Source organism: Haemorhous mexicanus, chromosome 1 (genome assembly GCF_027477595.1).
Source record: "Haemorhous mexicanus isolate bHaeMex1 chromosome 1, bHaeMex1.pri, whole genome shotgun sequence".
In the NCBI taxonomy this organism is placed as follows: Eukaryota; Metazoa; Chordata; class Aves; order Passeriformes; family Fringillidae; genus Haemorhous; species Haemorhous mexicanus.
Genome location: NC_082341.1, coordinates 112,762,769 through 112,768,768, shown reverse-complemented (window position 1 = coordinate 112,768,768; position 6,000 = coordinate 112,762,769).

Genomic DNA, 6,000 nt, shown 5'->3' with positions numbered 1-6,000 from the left:
TGCTGCGGCCATCCCTAAATGACAACTGCGATGGCTGAAGTCATTCATCCACATAGATAATCCAACAAAACCACCAGTAATGTACATTCAGTGATATGCTAGAAAATATAGTTTTTCTGGCAGTATTTATCCTGTGACCCTGCTCTCTTCAAGTGAGCAAAGCAGTCAGAGATGTGAGGGATGCCCACAGGAAGCCTGCCCAACATCTGCATAGCCTGGGATGGCTATGCTGCCAAAGCACTGCTAATACAGCCCTAGGAATGGACAGCCCTGGTTGTTTTCAGCCTTGGCATGGAGAAAGATTCCCACATCTTGCTCTGATCACATTCAGGTGGGTTTTATTCTGCAGCTGTGAAACACCTCAGAAAAAGAATCCAAACTGACCTCAAGAGTGAAAGAAAAATCGAAGGGCAGCTGGTTTTGAGTGAGGCTCCTTTATCAAATGGTGTCTGTTCCAACCCCTTCTGTTCAGGAACAGCCCCAGTAGAAAAAGCCCCACTTTCCAGCTTATCCTTTCTGCAGCTGTCACTGCACTGCTCTTTCTTCGTGAAGTTACCAGCACCCGTGTCTCGGATGTGATCTAGAGGCTCCCACTGTTTATTTCAATGTAAATATTTTTTTTGTTGAGAAACAAAAGGGGCTGGAAAAAGGGAGGTTATGGGAATATTCAGGATGAGATAAGGAATCTGAGGCAGAAAAGAACACACCAATTACCTGAGCTCACATGCTCATCTGCCAGATGAAACCAGTTTTACCGGCTGTTGCCCAAAGGCAAAACACCACAGGGCTTCTGATGTCATGTTGGCCTTTGGTTATGAGCCTGGGTAAATGGGTACCTGGCAGAGAGAGAAAAAGAGGTGTGCTGCTTAATGCCAGCTTCATCTATTTATGTTCCTCTAGCATCAATTAAAAATATCTCTGTCTCATTCTGCCTGCCTGCTACTGTGGTATTTGTTTTCTTTCCATAGCACTGCAGATTGCCTTGCCTTACAGTTTACAACAGTGAGAGCTGGCACTTGCCTCTGGCAGGGCAGAGGATGAGAAACCATTTCACTTTTCCTCCACTCTGTCTTCGTGTGGAGACACAGAGGTGTTTGATGGGCTGTTTGTTGTGAAGGGGTGATGTACAAGGCCAGGGCTGTTGTTAATTTGCAGTGCTTCAATAGCATTAGCTTTTTCCTTAGGATTTAAATTGAATTGGTGGCATTGCTGGGACAATATAGTGCTGTAGATCTGAAGTGTGTTCTGTGTACTCATCTGTCTTTTTTTCTTTATTATATTACCCTTCTTTTTCTTCCTCTTTTTTTTTTTTTTTTTGCCTTTTTTTATATCACCAAGACCCAGTGAAGCAGATTTTATGCTGCAATAATTCTGTGTGTTTTGGTTATAAATTTCCCAAAGCAAAGTTAAGGATTTTTTTTCATATAACTATCAAAGCAAATGTCTGCTTCAGCCCAAATTGAAAGGGACGTTTTACACATAAAAGTTCATCAGTGGATGGTAAACAGCTTCTGTCCCAACACAATTGCAAATATTCTGCTGCGGCACAGACCAACACCTTTGGTGAAACTAGTGGAATCTGACCTACACAACAGTTCCCTGTGCTAGTTGTTGTCCCTGGAACTTAACCAGGGTCTGAGCATCCAAGAAATCCCAGGAAAATCAAGTCTTTTGCCCATAGCAATATAAAACATGCTTCCAGTCTCCAGTTTCTCCTTGCATTCCTGGTTGTCTCTTTGAGAGCAAATAATGCCGCAAAGTAATTTAAAAACAGAGGAGGTAAAAATCAGTAACTTCAGCAATTGCAGCACAGACAGTTTCCTCCATCACAATCTCCCATCTAGATTTTCCAAGCAGACTTGCAATTTCAGTGGTTGCCTTGGCATGTGCCCAGCATGATACGCCTGAAAGCAGCCAGGCTGTCTGAGAGCAAATGCACAATGATTTTGAAAAATCAGGGTTCTTCAAGAGTTCTCAAGTTGATCATCAAATACTACTAAATATTTCTCATTTTTCTCCTTCCTCAGAGTTGCACACCCTCAGAAAGGCAAATGCTTCATGATCTGAAGCCAACACAACAGCACTGGCATCACTGGCTTGCAACAACATCTATTTGAAGGGATGTTTTAAAGCAGTCTGCAGTGCTGGAAGGCGGCTTTTTCTGTACTGCTTCTAACTAGGATGTGCTGATCTGAGCACTCAGCAGCATAATTTATTTATTACGACTTCATACAATTTTTTTTCCCCATTGACACAGGATTAAAATTAAACATTCCTAATTGCACAAGATGTAAGTATAGCTTAGCTCATTCAGGTACGTCCGCATTAGACATGTGTGTAAGCAACTGCTGTCCACTAGCTTCATCCTGCTTTCGTGTACCGGCAAAACTCCCCCAAGATGACTCGCCTGAGTCGGATGTTCAGCTGAACCCTGACTGTGCCCAGAGGTGGCAGTGATTGGAAAAGACCAGAGCAAACCTTCACCAGAGCAAAGCCTTTGATTCTCCAGACTCCACCAATAGCTGCCATTGAAACTGAGGGGGGCTGCGATTAGAGCGGAGATCCTTGCGAATTCATCGATTCCTTGACCCCATTATTTCGCCTGCCAAGCACAGTGCTGCACCCACACGCAGTGAAGCTCAATAAGTCACCTCTTCTCGAGCTGCTGGAGAGGAGATGCATTCCCAAGCCATGCAGCTGCCTGGCTGCCAAGCGCTGGAGACACAGGACAGCCACCCTCAGCATGGCCTGTGGTCACTTGGGCTGACTCCACTTCACTTGAATACTTTGCTCATACCAGTTACCAAAACTGGTACCTTGCTATGGTCTCATCCCTTGATACTGCCTCTCCCAGAGACAGTCCAGACAGACAGAAAATATCTGGCTTAGTGTCCTACTGCTAGTGTACAGCAACATCTCACAGGGTGACACTGTGTGGGGCCAAAATCCTAAGAGCAGCCCTCGAGACCCCCAGGACCCAGGAGAGGGAAAGGAAAAGCATCCCCCACCAAAGATCCACTGGCAGGGAGGCAGCACTAGCTGCTGTGGGTGCTGGGAAAAGATCAGATGCCTGCAAAAACCCAGCTGGCCGGGAAGGCATCAGATGCAGAATAAAAGGTCTCTCTGCATCCAGCCACTGCTAAGGGGAGCTGATTGACCCAGCACTGAAAAACCCTGCTGGGCCCGGCACTGCTCCTGCAAGCAGGTTGCATTCTGCCTCTCAGTCAATAAATTTTCTCCTGCTCCATCAAGCACTTTTATCCCAGTGTCTGGGCTGACAAGCATGAGTTTGGGGTTCCAACATGACAGATGGGGAAGAAGGACTCCAGAAGATACCACCAGCTTTTCAGGGAAGAAGTTTGTCTGCACATCTTCTTCCCTTGGGGTCTTTGCTGCCCTTGCACCTGGGAGAAGAGTGGTGGGAAGCAGTCACCCACCCTGGCCACAGGGCATGGGGCCTGCTGGTCCTTTGCTGGTGGATGTGATATAGAAAGTCTGAGTCAGGCAGCTGATTTGGTAGTTTGTGGCATACTAGGAGCATGCATGGTGCAGACTTGCTTGAGTGGACTATGTAAAGGCCTTGTCAGGGATGGAAAGGGTTTTTTCAAAAATGTTGCCTATGAGGGTCCCTAAGCTTTGCAAAGCCTGGAAGTGAGCACAGTGCTCTGAAAGGAGTGGGATGGACTGTGGTGGACTACTATGCCAGAGCAGAAGTGGGCTTCCAGTGAAAACAACCCTTAGTGTTATCTAAAAGCTGAATGTTTCCCTGGGAAAGATCATGAAGGAGAGATGAAATATACCTGGAATATCATTGCTGGAAATATCACTGAATGCAGAACTTGTTGCATTTTACACCACTGACTTTGAAACACATCCTCATCCTGCAAGGTTGGCTCTGTCCTTCAGACTCCCTCCTTCTTTGATAAGCAACACATGTATTACTTTGTCCATTACTCCCTGTGCATACATTATGTGGTGACATACGATGTGGTGATGACACTGAAACCACCTGTTGGTTGCCCAAGGTTTGAAAAGGTGGCCTGGAATGGAAACTATTGTCACAAAGACACATGGGTTGGTTGGTTGCTTGCTTGCTTGGTGATTACAGACTAGGAAGGGATGAGTGAGTAGAGCCTGGGCAGTTTTGCTGCAAACACTGTGGTCCAAAGTTATGCTGTAGATGTTGGGGTGTCCTCATTCATGGAGATTAAAGCACTCGATAGGAGAAGCCACCATGTTACTAATGCTTGCAGAAGCATAACATATATGAAAGTACTTCCAGTGCTTCCATCTTCCCAGAAGTAAACAGAATTTAAAACGTACTCTAAGTTTGCACACACAGAATCATTAACTTTGTATAGTTAGGGACTAGAGAGAGGGAGGGAAGGGGGATTTTGGTAGGATTTTTTTTTTTTTTTTTGCCCTGGGCAAAATTTTCAACATTAACTAATTAATGTTTATAAAGCACTTTGCATATATAGTGCCTTTCATCAGGGGATCTCCAAGTATTAGATTATATTATCTTGAAGGCCTCAGGCCTGTGCATACTAGCCCTATAAAGTATTACCCTTATAAACTTTAGTAATTCACTTTGGTTTTTTTCCTGGGTTTTTTTTTTTGGTGGGTTTTGGGGTTTTTTGGTTGGTTTTTTTTCTGTTGGGTTTTTAATCTTCCCTCTTCTGAAAATGTGCCGAGTATTTTGGCTGTGTATGTAAAAAGGTGGTAAAAAGTGTGGTGTCAGCCAGAATGACCATATGAAAACTTAGGGCTCCATAATGAACTTCTCAAATCCTCTAATTGCCAGGGTTGGGGAGTAGCAACTGTGCCAAACTAAAATTCAAGTATAAGCCCCACTCATAAGTAGGGTTGAGGGGGAAGCATCATCACTGGTGAGGGAAGCAGCTCTGACATTTGTTCTGGTAATGATAATGGGGATAGGGAGAAAAGGGGAAGAAGGGGATACCTCTGAAATCCAGCAGCCTCAGGAGAAAAATCCCTTGCTCCAGCTTGGGTGCAAGCTAGCGGCTCTTCTGTATTGCGTTAAGTTTCTGTTACTGGTGGCTGGAGGCTGGGAAAGCAAGGATGGGCATGAAATGGCCCATCTGGAGTGTGTTCATTGCTGCCATCCTCCTGGGCAGAGGCAGGAGGTAGGGTACCCCAAAGCCACGCCAACAGCAGTGAATCTCCCATGTTCTAAATCTGAAAAGTTTGCTTGGGTGTGGGCTCAGTGGATGACTCAAACAATTACTTAACAATAGCTGCTTGCGTGAGCTGGCAGGGATGAAGCCAGGTTCACAATGGAAAAAATGTGTGGGCATCTTGGCTTCAGCGAAACACGCGGGGAGCAGACTTGCTGCTGCATGCAAGAGCTACCAACAGAGAAAGCAAGGCCTTGGGGAGCAGAAACTTGACAGGGACAAGGCAAAGGATGTCTTTGCCCTTACTTGCACATCTTACAGGTGGAATTCCCCCAGCTGAATTTAGCTGGATAAGGGCTGCTACTCTGAGGGAAAGGCTGAGCAGCAAATCCAGTCTTTTGAAGAGTCAGCAGTATTCAGAACTCCAGCATGGAGGAATGGAGCCATCACTTGTGAGGCCATCTTGTCCACACTGAAGTGCTCTTTCATGAGAGAAAGTTCACAGCAAGGATGGGAAATCCCTCCCCGTTCAAAGGAGAGGAGAATTCAGAAGAATGATAGCACATGTAGCTCCAACCAGACAGGTACTCTGTCATAGAAACAACCTGATAGCTCTTTAGAGTCTGCATACACTGAAGAACCTAATGGGGAGCTTGGAACAGATAAAAGTGCTCACTTGCTGCTTGTGGACTGACATTCCAAATCTCAAAATATCCACTCTGCATGCAACTCTCATGAGAGAGACAAGTGGGAGAAGTGTACAAGGCGGCTGTGGGGAATGGCTCTCCAGAGAGGTTGTGGGCAGCATCTGGACATGGAAAAACATATCAGCAAGTAGGGATCACTCACCAGGCTTGCAATG